The sequence below is a fragment of the Octodon degus genome, unplaced genomic scaffold (genome assembly GCF_000260255.1).
Source record: "Octodon degus isolate 3935 unplaced genomic scaffold, OctDeg1.0 scaffold00128, whole genome shotgun sequence".
Lineage (NCBI taxonomy): Eukaryota > Metazoa > Chordata > Mammalia > Rodentia > Octodontidae > Octodon > Octodon degus.
Genome location: NW_004524704.1, coordinates 4,106,037 through 4,119,180, shown reverse-complemented (window position 1 = coordinate 4,119,180; position 13,144 = coordinate 4,106,037). Strand labels below are relative to the sequence as shown.

The 13,144-nt window shown below is 42.3% G+C and overlaps 1 pseudogene; it reads right to left on the bottom strand.

The window, feature by feature from the left end:
• Positions 1-353: 353 nt before the first annotated feature.
• LOC101575103 lies at positions 354-1,918 on the bottom strand (annotated as a pseudogene).
• Positions 1,919-13,144: the final 11,226 nt, after the last annotated feature.

Sequence of the window (13,144 nt, the reverse complement as noted above, 5' to 3'; positions counted from 1 at the left end):
TTACAGTATTTTAGGCAAGTAACATTATCAAAGTTTTAAAATTTCTTCAAGAATTAGAACAATAGGGATTGCTTTTTTATTTTTTAATACATATATATATATATATGTATGTATATACTTTTATTTTTCACCCGTTAACTCCATCACATGCCAATCACGAGCTGTTTCAGCAGTTACATTCCTTTGATCATGGCTGCATGAGGAGGGGATTAATTGGAAAACAGGGAGACCAGACATGGCCTGAAGTGACATCATACAGCCGCACCACTGCACTATGATCGCTGAGTCCACTGGCATTTGGTAAAGCATTCACTCTGCTCTCTGCAGGGACTGCCAGGCAGCCTGTGAGACTGAGGCACGTGGTGCTTCTGTTGCGGGCTAGAGTCCTCAGTGGCTTCATCCAGAAGTGTGTCGACAGCTGGTTACTGCATCACAAGCCCGACCTTCTCAGCACCATGCTGGGCACTTTCAGTAGTACAGATAGTCCTGTAGATTGTCATCCTCTATGCCAAACTGAGCTTCTCCAGGAAAGTCTTGTTCTCCAGGAGATCCAAGGCATTGAACATGCTGAACCCTTTCATTTTGGCAAGAACGAGTGCGTCCCTCATGAGGTCGAGGAGAGGCGTCTGGGTGTGGACACTGTAGAAGGAGTAAGCAGCTTTCAGACCCTTGCGGGTCGGGTGGCTCATGATGGTGGCGGGAAGCATATAGAAACGGAGAGTATCTGTCACCTCGCCACTGGCATTCTCCACCACAAAGGTATCAATGATCTTCTCCTGGGGGCAGAACCAGTGCTCCACTTCCTCCTGGCTCATGACTGGGGTGAGGCAGGACGGCTTCAGGCACCAGGCGAGCCGCTGGCGCTCGGCTAGAATGGCTTCCTCTCCACTGGCCGCAGCCCAGCTCTCTTAGGAACCTCTGACAGTCAGTAGAGCTTCATGGTGTGCTGCATGCTCCTGTTCCTGCTCAGGTGGGAGAAGCTCACCTCAGTCAGCTTCCGGGGGTTAAGGGACCAATGCCGATACCTGAAAGTGACCACAGGCTTGGGTGGCACCAGCCCAGCAGAGCGCACAGCTTGGAAGATGCCCTCCAGGTGCCCTGGCAGGGTTATCTCATAGATCAGGACTGGCGCCACCCTCTTGGAACACAGCTTCTTATGGACACACAGGAGGTTGATCGCTACCGTCTTCCCTGTGTCATAGATGTGGATGTTTGCTGGGGTGACACTAATAAACCCAACCAGCTTCTGACTTGAGACTACTCAAACCCCACAGTGCCACTGAGTGAGCCATCCAGGTGGCCACAGAGCCCACAGGAGACGCTCTGGTGAGTTTTCTATCACATAGCTCTCATTCAGCGGAGTGTACACTTCCTTCAGCACCCCTCAGTCACCCAGGTCCAAGGGATCCCAGGTGAAGCCCTGGGGCAGGGTGTAGGACTCCCGGCGGAGGTGGTCTTTGTCAGGCTCCGCAGGACCGTGGGTGCTCACCACTTCGCCCAGACTGGGGACAGGCTGCATATCCCAGAACTGGCCGTTTCGTTTGCTGGCCTCTTCCATGGTCTTGGCAGGCCCGTGGACCACGAAAACAGCTCCGTGGCCTTCTGTATTTCCTGGATCCTTTCCGCTGGCAAAGAGCTCATCTTCACAGGTTGATGCTGGTTTGAATCTGTCTCACTGCCTTTTTCCTCCTCCTCCTCCTCCTCCTCCTCCTAGTTCTTCCTCTTCTTCTTCTTGTTTCTTTTTCATCTTCTTGGCTCCAGTGTCTTTGGCCAGACTCAAACCACCCAGGCTGCAGCTGTTGTCCTGCTCATTCTCGTTCTCGCAATTGCTGCAGTACCCATGGCTGTTCCTGTTGCCTTCCATCTGTGGTCGCAGAGGTGCCAGGGACTTCACTGTGGCCTCACTCTAGCCCGCCATCTTGAGCTACCAATGCCAGGTCCTCTGCTTTTCTTTTTAATTTCATAAGGCCAGCATTATGACAATAAAAATCTAATGGAAGGAGAGAAGGAAGGAAGGGAGGGAGGGAAGGAGGGAGGCAAAGACAGAGAGGCGGGTGAGAGGAGGAAAGAGGAAACAAGGGAAAGGCAAAGAGTAAAAGGAATGAAGCAGGATGTAAAGAAAAGTTAAAGATAAGAGGAGGGGAGAGAAACAAAATATAAACAAGTATCTCTCATGAAGATAGAGGCAAAACTTTCCAAAGTGCTAGCAAACAGAATCCAATGACATATAACAAGCACAGTGCACTATGACCAAATGGAATTGATCACAAAAATGCAAGATGAGCTCAATATTTAAATATGAGTCAATGCAATTCATCATGACAACAGAATAAAGACAAAAAACATCATTGCAATTGACAGAGAGAAAGCCTTCAACAAAAATCTAACATTGCCATTTGGTAAAACTTCCATCCAATTAGAATGAAAGAGAACCTCTACAACCCGATAAACATCACCCCAAAAGAACAACTCCCATCATGCTTTACTGCCTAAATAATACTTTCCCTAAGATCAGAAGTAAGATGCAAATGTCTGCTCCCACTGCTTTTCAGCATCATTCTGGAAGTCTGCACCACTGCAGCAAATCCAGGCTGTGGGGAAAGTATGTTGAATGCAAAAGGAAAAATAAAACAACCATCTCTTTTCAAGTATACCATGATGGTCGAGATACATCCTGACCCATACAAAACCTCAACCCAAAATAGATGACATGAGTAAAACTATAGAACTTCTACGTACAACCTACAATTGCCTTTTAGAAAAAAAAACAGAAGTGAGGGGGCTTTTAAATTTTAGAACAAGCAAAGAGTACTTAGATATTAGTTACTCTAAAAGTTCAAGTCAAATAGAAAATTTGATATACTGTGCTGCACCAAATGTAAAGAATTTGGTTTTCAAAACACAATGCTAAGAGAATAATTATAATAATGAGTAATTTTCTTCAATGCTGGTATAAAGTGTTTTTAAATATTGTCTGAGTATATGCTTTTTCATTTTATTTAAAATCTTTTCTTTATCTATTCATTTGGCACAGCGTGTCACTACACAGCTCAGACTTGTACTGATTCTCCTGTCTCAGCCTCCCCAGTACTCACAGGCATGCGCCACCACATCCGTTCTCAGGGCCAGCACAGCGTGCCGTACCAAGGACGGAACCCAGGTCCTTGCATTTGCCAGGCAGGTACTTAGGTAGGCAAGCTCTTTCCCCATCCCTGTCTGATTATGTACTTGCAATTAGTATATTTAAAGAGCTCAAAAAATTTAACAATACAGAGCAACTTTAAAATAGACAAACCATTTGAACAGATATATCCCACCTTAAATATGAAAATGGAAATTAAAACACACAAATTAAAAACCAGTGTGCTATCATCACACACTTTGCATAATTTTTTTTTTTTGAGACAATCCTACCACACTGCTACGGCTCATCTTGGACTGCGGGTTTACAAGATCCTGTTGCCTCTGCCACCCAATTAGCTGGGACTGCAGGTACATGCCACCACAAGTTGCAGAACAGCAATTTTTCTTCAGATGACAACATAAAGTGGAACAACCAAGACTCGTATATTGTGACTGAGAATACAGACTGTCCCAGGCATCCTGATACATTTGGCAGTACCTTGTAAAGTCAAACACGCACCACTCAGTGCAGCAGTCCACCCAAGGCGATGACCAAGCGACATGAAAACATACTACCACAAAACCATGCATGTAACCATGTAAAGCAGCTTTATTTGCTGCCTCCCAAGGCTGGGTACAATTGTGACACATGCACATGGTCAAATATTACTCAGGGACAGAGAGGAACAAAGCTGCTAATACGCAACACAAGGGATACCATAAATATATTTTTCTAAGTGAAAGAAACTCAATTAAAAAAGCTTCATAAATAAGATTCTATTCACACGACATCCTTGCAAAGCCAAAACCGTATAGGCAAAAACAGATTAGTATCTGTCAGGAGAGGAGGGTTAAATACAGAAGTACTGTGAAATTTGAAGTAGTGAGAGAAATGATCTCTATTTGAATGGTAGGGATGGTTAGCACACTAAATGTCTAAGCGCACATAATTGTACACTAAAAGGAAATTTCACTCTATGTATGTTGTACTGTAATTTTTAAATAAGATAATAATCCTTCTCGATTGTAAGCAAATATATCTTTCAACCACATCTGTAAATCACACATTTTTTTATAATTCGATGTAATATTTTCTCCCCTGAGTTTCCATTCTGTTGAATTGTGGACCAACTCGTCTTCACTTGATCCAGGTAATTCTTCCCATCCCTTCTTCTCCCACGTCTATGCCATTAAACCGTGCAGAGTGGGATCGCTGGTTGTGGGGTCCCACAGACAGAGGCCAGCGCCACCTGCTGCACCTGTGGCCCCAGGACACATGGCCCATTACACCTGGAACCATGGCCTCTTTCATGTCACTCTTGGGAAACAGAAGTTTTTCCTGCAAAACTGCTGTGTAAGAATTAATCATTGTGTCTCATGTTAATGGAAAATCATTCCTGCTTCAGGGGCTTGCTGAAGCCGAAGGCGAGCTGCTTCTGTCTGGACTGCAGAGTTCTCTGATTCCTCTCTGTGTCTCTGTCTCTCTCTGTCTCTCTGTCTCTGTCTCTGTCTCTCTCTGTGTATCTCTGTATGTGTCTTTGTGTGTCTCTATGTCTCTCTCCATCTCTTGGTGTCTCTCTGTCTCTGTCTCTATCTCTGTCTCTCTGTCCCTCTCTGCCTCTCTCTGTGTCTCTCTCGGTCTCTCTGCCTCTCTCTGTGTGTCTCTATCTCCTCTCTCTCTCTCTCTCTCTCTCTCTCTCTCTCTCCTCTCCTCTCCCCCCTTCCCCCTCTTTCCTCTGCCTTACACCCTTGGGGAACATTCTGCTTTCTCTGCTTGCTTCTGGCCAAAATACCTTGTCTATATCCTTAACTACCAACCTTTCCCTTCTGCACAAAGCTCTCCAGGTTCCCCTGAGGGCTGAGGCTCCTTAATGACAAATGTCAGAAAGATGGCAGGCTATTTCTGATTTCTCCTTCCCTTCCTCCCTTCCCTGAGGCAGTCAGGTATGGAGTTAACTAGTGGGAACTGGAGGAGCAAAGCAAGCTGGAGGCTTGGGCAGAGGAAAAGAACAGGTTAGTATCTTAAAATAAGCCTCTCGCTCACCTGGATGAAAGCAGACTTAAATGTGTCACTTTTATGGCTATTTCCGTTGCAGGAAGAGGAAAACTTCCGGTGCAAACGAGCCCATTTCATAAGGTTCCCTGTTGGTTATTGGTTTAACAGTGTTAAATGTGTATTATTATGCTATAAAATTGTGCTATTCTCCACCACGCAGAAACAGAAAGAATTTCTAGTATGAGAAATAATGTGTGAACCAAGTGAAAAACTGCACATAAAATCCTACTAAGAAAAGTTGTAGGTCTATCAGCATTCTGTGCAGTTGTTCTGTGGCAAGAATGAAAAAAACAGTAAAATTTATGGAAACTGTGCTGGCAAACGTTAAGCAAAAAATAATCAGTGCAAAAGAGTAATTAATTCACACATTACATATTCTCCTTTTTTTAAATCCTCTCCGCTGGCAATCATGTACTTTTGAAAGGGACATCTGGAAAGCTACATTGGCTTAAAACATTCTCTTTCTAGCAAGCAACTAGCCAGGAAGCTCCATGTTCTACAAGCTGCTGTCAGCCTGCCCTTCCTCCCTGCAGCTCCAAATGAAGTCAGCTTGCCTCGCTACCAGACAGTCTAAACAATGGCAGATTGGTTCCACTTGCAGAGAACAGTCTCCAGATGTCCGTGATTCAGGAAAGCTTGGGCATACATTGCTGACGGAAAAGAAGGCTCTCAGGAGCTAGCGACCTGGTGGTGGGTTAGCAAGACCTCACCTAGCTAGGCAGGCAGCCTACCCAGTGTCCTGCTGGGTGCGTACAGCAGCAGAAGGGGGTGGATTCCCCGTGATGCAAAGTATCTCAGTGCAAGGTAGAAGACTTGGAGGGCGGACTGCAGGCAGGACTTAAGGCGCGCCTGAGTACACGGCCTGTGGAGGCCGCTGCTGCCGCTACCACAGGGCCCGGGGTTCTCTGGAAAGGCCACTTTCCAAGGAAGGGAAAAATGAATACTACACTATGAGAAATTTATCTTGCATGCAAATCAAAACTTGACTGATGCCATGAAATAAAATAAATGATGACTATTAGGGAATCATATAACCAAAGAGTGGAATCATAGCTAGTATACATATTGGGAAGGCATTTAAAACTATACATCAACTCAGTTCATGATTTAGGGTGATATATTCAATGTTTTTTCTAAGGCGATTTGGTGCCACGTAATCATACTCAGATCCCGTCAGGTTCTCCAGGGCAGGTGAATGAGCGGCAGAACATAATAATTTGAAAATAACAGGTCACTCAGCGGGCATAAGGAAGACAAGTAAGGCAATGATGTTGCATAGGTTTCGGGTCTGAATGCTGGTCACAGGTGATGAGCCCTAAAGTGAGGTAAATCGCTGGGGAATACAGGGTGTAGTTTGTAGTAGACATTTTAGAAACGCTATGACGTGTTTTAGAGAGTTTTTATTTTATTTTATTTATATTTAAGGCAGGGTCTACAGGGTCTCACTAAGTAGATCGGGCTCATAGTGATCATCCTGTTTCCAGCTTCTCAAGAGCTGGGATTACAGGTGCGGTACCATGCCCAGTCTCAATTGCCATCTCAGCGCACCCTGGGGAGCTGGGCCAGCACGGCATACCAGGGTTCAAACTCCCAGCCCCTGCATCTGCCTAAACAGAGGCTTTAATCTCATGAGCTATTTGGCCAGCCCTTGAGAGTTTTTAATTTTTAAACCACTGTTTTTGTCAAACATTATTTCTTTTATTTCTTTAGTACAGGGTCTCACTATGCAGCTCAGACTCGTCTCAGCCTCCCAGCCCTGGGATTACAGGCAGGCACCGCCACGCTTGGTTTTAGTGGTTGGCACAGCGCGGCACACCTGAGACTCCAGGGCTAGCATGACATGCGGTACCAGGGATTGGACCTGAGTCTTTGCACTTGCCAGGCAGGAGCTTACAATGCCAACCTATATCCCCAGCCTTAACTCTAATATTTTTATTTTGACAAATCTCTCTCTCTCTTCTTCTTTTTTTTTTTTTTTTTTTTTTTTTTTTTTTTTGCAGAACTGGGAATTGAACTCAGGCCCTTGCCTTGTCAGGCAAGTGCTTATTGACAAATCTCTCTTATGAGAAACTATATTCTCTTTTCAGATGAAGATGTTGTCCAGTGTCTTTACATATGTATTCCCTGAGTGGTTTTCCTGAGGTACTGAAAGAAGTGGTGTTAAAAGAGTGAAACCAGCTCACATTATTGCATTTAGTGAAATTCTGTATCATTTTCAATTTTTCTGTTTTAATACTATTTTGTAGATTTACTTATTTATTTAGTGGCCTGCTCAGCCCACCCTGGGGGCAGGGCTAGCATGAGATGTGATACAGGGGATTGAAACACCGTCCCTGTGTGCTAGCCTAAGCTTGCTAAGCAGGCGCTTAAGACCACTGAGCTATCTCGCCAGCCCTGTAGTCTCTTCTAAAAATAATTTTTTAAAAAATAAGTGAGACCATCCTAACACTTCAACAATAAAAGAAGCCACATGACAAAATCTAGTTAGTAAAGTCAGGGGATTTCAGGAGGCACACAGAAAATTTATACTTGCTATTCAGTTTCTATGTGAATTTAGAATGATTCTTTAAAAAATCCACTGTTTTTTGAAGAGTTGGAACATCATATTTTAGCTAGATCCTTCCAAAAAAGAAATATTATTTTCCCAAGATTAAAAAAAAATCGCATCAGACTGAGCATGGTGGCGTGTGCCTGTAATCCTAGTGCTTCGTAGCCTGAACACAGGTGGATCACTGAGTCTGATCTACATAGTGAGACCCAGTAGACCCAGTAGACCCTGTAGACCCTGTCCTAAATACATAAAGAAAAAATTTTAAATGAAAAATAAAGAAATCATATCATATGCAATTAAATCATTTCTAAAAGAGATTTCTCAGGTTTATTTATTACTAGTGGAAAAAGCACTAAATTAAGAGTTAGCAAGAAGTCCCAACTCTGATCCTCAGCTATAAGACTGTTAGTCTCTCCTCTCCTGCCCATCCCTCTCCTCTCCTCTCTCCTCCCCCATCCTCTCCCCCTCCCCTTCCCTTTCCCCTTTCTCCTCCCATTCCCCCTCTCCTCCCCTCTCCCCTACCGCCCTTCTCCCTTCTCCCCTCTCTCTTCTTCACTCTCTTCTCCTTTCCTTTCCCCTCCCATCGCCTGCCTTCTCCTCTCATCCTCTGTCCCCTTCCCTCTCCCCTCTCCTCCCTCTTTCCCCCTTCTCCCATCCCCTCCCCTCTCCCTTCTCCCTTCTTCCTTCTCCCCTATCCTCCCTCCTCCCATCTCCCACCTCCTTCTCTCCTCTCCTCCCCTCCCCTCCCCTCCTCTCTTGTCCCCTGCATTTGGCCATAACAACCATTGTCTTGTTGTAATTCAGACTGGAAATGTCCCCAAGAGGACCATGTGTGACAGGTTTAGTCCTCACTTAGCCCTCTGTTATTAGAAACTTTAAGAGGCAGAGCCTAGTGGGAGGCTTCTGGTTATTGTGGTGAGTCTTAGTGTGGACTGTGGGACCCCTTTCTCCTCCTGCCTTAGCCATGGAGTGAGGGTTCACTCTACCCACCTTCCCACCATTCTGCACTGCCTGTGGTTGTCCAGAAGTAATGAGTGAACCAACCACAGACTGAAACATCCAAAACTGTGAGCCAAAATAATCCTTTGCTCTTTTAAAACTTACTATCTTAGGCTTTTTGTTAAAGTAAGAAGATACTGATATATTTTCCCTAGCTGGAATGGCATAGACATGAAAATTCTTTGAAACAGCAGAATATCATATAGGAATGTTAGCAAGCAAAGAAGAAAATAATATGCCAAACAGTACAAAAAATTATTCATTCATCCAGCCAATAATATATGAACACCTAAAGCAATGAGGCTCTCAGATAGGCTCCAAGGATCCAAGAGCAGAGAGCATAGAGAACACTTGAACCTTTCTGGACTTTACAGTTTAGTGCAGGAGCCAGGCACCAAGTAATCACATAGATAAATACAGAATTTAAATTGTGATGTTTTCCATAAGGAAAAATTAAAGACATTGGGCTATTCCCCAAAGTCAAAATGACTGTGGAGGTAAAGGTATTGAATCAGTCCAGGACTCCAAGTCAGCCACCACAGTGCACCTATAGATACACTCCAAAGAGACAGATTTTCAGAACAGGGCAAGAACAATGACATCAATATGTTCAAAATAAGTAGTAGTATTCTGAGGGTTATTAGTGGCGATGTGTCTTTTATTGTAATGAATTTTTAAAATTTAAACATTTATTTGCCTTTTTATCAAAATTTAGAGTTGGTAATTATTACACCTGTAGGGCATTTTGTGCATCCTGTGTCCTTTAGGCTTCAAAGACAAGGTAAGTTGGTCAGACTTCAAAAAAAATTTAAGGAGATTACAGACTTGGGTCTATTCTAAGAAAGATGAAATGAACCCTAATCCAACAGAGAAAGAGTCTAAGATCATTAGACCTGGAAAAGAAGAAATGAACGAGTCACTGTCTCAACCTCACACACTTATTCAAATATGTGATGAAGAGGATTGTGCTATTTAATGTACACTAAAGGGAGTTATTGTGGTTAGAGTTAAAACACATCAAAATGTAAGAAACGAATAAAAAAATGAAAAGGAGATGAAGACACAGGTATTTGTCCAGAATTCCCAGATGAATCATCAATTCAAAAATATATTATATAATCCTTTTGGAACATTTAGAGATGGTTTGGGTATTTTATAGGACCAGTGTAATAGGTAACTCTTAACATCTCCTCTAGCACTGATACTTCTCATGGGAAAATTCCCCTTTAAACTGAAGAATTTAAGAGACTATTCTCAGCAAAAGAGAAATTCCATATCCCTAAAATACTGGAATTTAAAAGATTGGAATTATGATCAGGAGCAGAATATCTTTAATAACACCAAGAGCAGGAAGTTATAGAGAGTTTATAAGCCATAAGTAGTTCCAAAAGCCAGCTATCCATGGAGATAATTTTTTATTTATCTGCTAATCATTTACCTCTGTAGCACTGTCCAGTATGAGTTTAGAAGAAACAAATAAAAGACAAGAAAAAGCAAACCAAGCTGAAATCATAGCTAAAATCCTAGCTGGAATGTTCTGCATCCAACCTGAAAAAGGTTTACTTATAATTTCTGAAACCAGATATGGATGATTTGGGAAAGCTATAGGGCCAGAAAAGATTCTAAGGATTAAGAGATTATGCAGATAAAAGTAACAGGGCAAAGGAAGGCATTTTAATATGAAAAATGCGAAGAGAAAATATCCAGAAGGAGAAAGCACATTCAAGAAAATGCAAGATGTGTGTTTTGTGAGTTAGTTTGGTCAAATAGTTAAATTGCAGCTTAGCACTGATCCAGCAGGCCAGAAATTCTCAGCCTCAAGTTTCTCTTAGTCTTCTAAATATAAAAGTAAATTATCTTACAGGTAAAATTGAGAATTTTTTCTGTGATGCCTTAGAATCTCCCCTTAGGAATGTGACAACTCAGAATATGTCAAGCAAGAGTTTGGGGTATTACTATTGTTGGCTCAAACATGATTGTGTCAAAAATTGACTGGAAATATCCTCCAGTGGGAGAACATATACTTAGCATGCATTAGGGTCTGTGTCCAATCCCTGCACACAGAGAAATTTTAATGTGATAGGATATAAAGTTTGATAGAGATACTATTGAATAAATATGCTAATGGGATTGAGAACAACAACCTGTGTTAGAATGAGTTCTCCCTTCACTTCCACACCAATTATAACCGAGATGGGAGCTGTAGATCACATTTGCTTTACAACTCTCTGCCAAGAACTGTAGTAAGCATTTTATCCTAAGCACAAGCCTGTCAAGTGGGTGCCATTCTCATGTCACAGAGGAAGAAAAGACTCAGTGAAGTTAATTATTTTGCTTATTGTGTCACACATGCATTCACTCATGGAGTCAACAAGCATCAATTAAGCATCCCTGATCTAAGAGGAGCTAAGAAATGCATACCTGTTGCTTTATCTGCCCAATGTCACCTCCCAGACACTGTACCTCCTTTCTTCTGGAATTTTCCTGAAATATATATATATATATATATATATATTTCAGCCATAAAGATAATAAATGTGAGTTATAATACTAACTTAAGTCAATCAGACCCAGAAAGTGAACCATTACATGGTTTTATATTTTCAAGAAACACAAACTGCAAAGAGTTTATGCAGAAAAAAACAAAAGAGAGATGGAGGGAGACAGGGAGGTGGGCTTTGTAGAGATGAGAATGGGATGTTTGGATGATGGAAAGGAGGGACAGAAGAGAGCCAAAGGGCGAGGGGAAATAAAATTGACATGGCATGTGTGTGTGTACCAATACCCCAAGGTCAGTGTAGTTACTGTGCATTACAAACATGCACTAATAATATTAAAAAATTATTTGAATAATGAAAAAACATAACAGATCTGAGAACATTTTCTGCAAAAGTCTAAGTTATAGATATTTTGGTGTTAGGCTCTGTTATCTCAGTTAAACTCTGCTACAGTGCTAGATAACCAACCACACAGACACTGAGTAGAATGGCCATGTTTATGTTCCAATAAAACTTTATTTACAAAAGAGGCAGCCAGCTGAATTTGATTCAAGAATAGCAGGTCTCCAAGCCTGGCTGTCAGGGCCTGGCAGCAAACTGAAGTTAAGAACTGTGCTGTGGGGTGATGATTGATTGGTATAACTATACACTGAGTGCTGTGGAAACTCAGGAGGCACCAAGGGAAACTATGAGAATCAAGCAAAAATCAGGCCTGCATTAATCAGAAAATGAAGGTAGGTAGAGAAACGTCATCTTTTCCAAGCAGTGAGCTTTGGGGCACCCTGGGGTGTGAGGGACAACTGACAGCTTCCCAATACTGTAGCAAAAGTACAAGAAAATAGGAAAATAGAAATAACAAGAAATAGGATAAAGCAGAGAAATAAAAATTAATGAGACAATAAAGAATTCAACACTAAGAACTTTCACTTTTATGCAAAAGCTTTGGGGATACCTGGTATAATTTTAAGTGCAGCAGAATAAGGATCATCTCAAAAAAAAATTGCCATCACAGAATACTGTGTGGGGGCAGGGAGTCCAGGCAGAAAAACACAACAGTTCTTAAGCTATAAGTTGATGCAGGCCTGAATTTAATCCATGAAGTCAACTTAGGCACTAGACTCAGCTGGGTGCCCCTTGGAAACATGTTAAGTAGGGCAGACAGAGAGTAATTACCTCTAAGGAAGAGGAATGAAACCATCGAGATGCCACCAATGTGGAATGCTTGGGAATGGACAGCCCTGCTAGTGCCTGTTGAGTGAGATGCTGTGGGGCTGTCAGGTGGGAGAATAAGCACATGGGAGAGAAAGCAGGTGACGACGGGAGATCACCTTTCTACACCCATCTTCTATTGCATCATCCCTGGGACCTTGGTGCTGTCCATACCATCATTTCACAAATGAAGATGCCAAAGCTAAGGAGAGAGTCGAGAGGAAATTTTTTCAGTAGTAACCTGGCTGGATTTTTCATCTTCTAACCTGAATTATATAATTAGTAATTCCATGAATTCAAGAGCAGAGGACAAGCTCATTTCGAAAGAATGAGGGAGATGAAAATGAAGTCTGAATCCTCAGGTATAAAGACCTTCAGGAAGTACAGAGAGTCAAGGCATGGGAGCCACATTCCTGCTTGACAGACAGATTATCTGAGTTTAAGCCTCAACTGTAGCTGCTGTTTTCTTTGAACAGTCTTTTAGCATCTTCTATGTTCTGTGTCATTATCCATAAATGCAAAAAATAGCATCTGTTTCATAGGGTTATCTGAAGCAATTAAAAAGATGCACATGAAAATGAGATCATGCACGTGGCAGATAGTGGATACTCAAGAAATCCGCACAATTATCATTATTGCTCATGTGAAGAGGAAACAAAATATAATGGTTACAAAATAAAAAGTGGGAAATGATACTTTTCTGGAAGT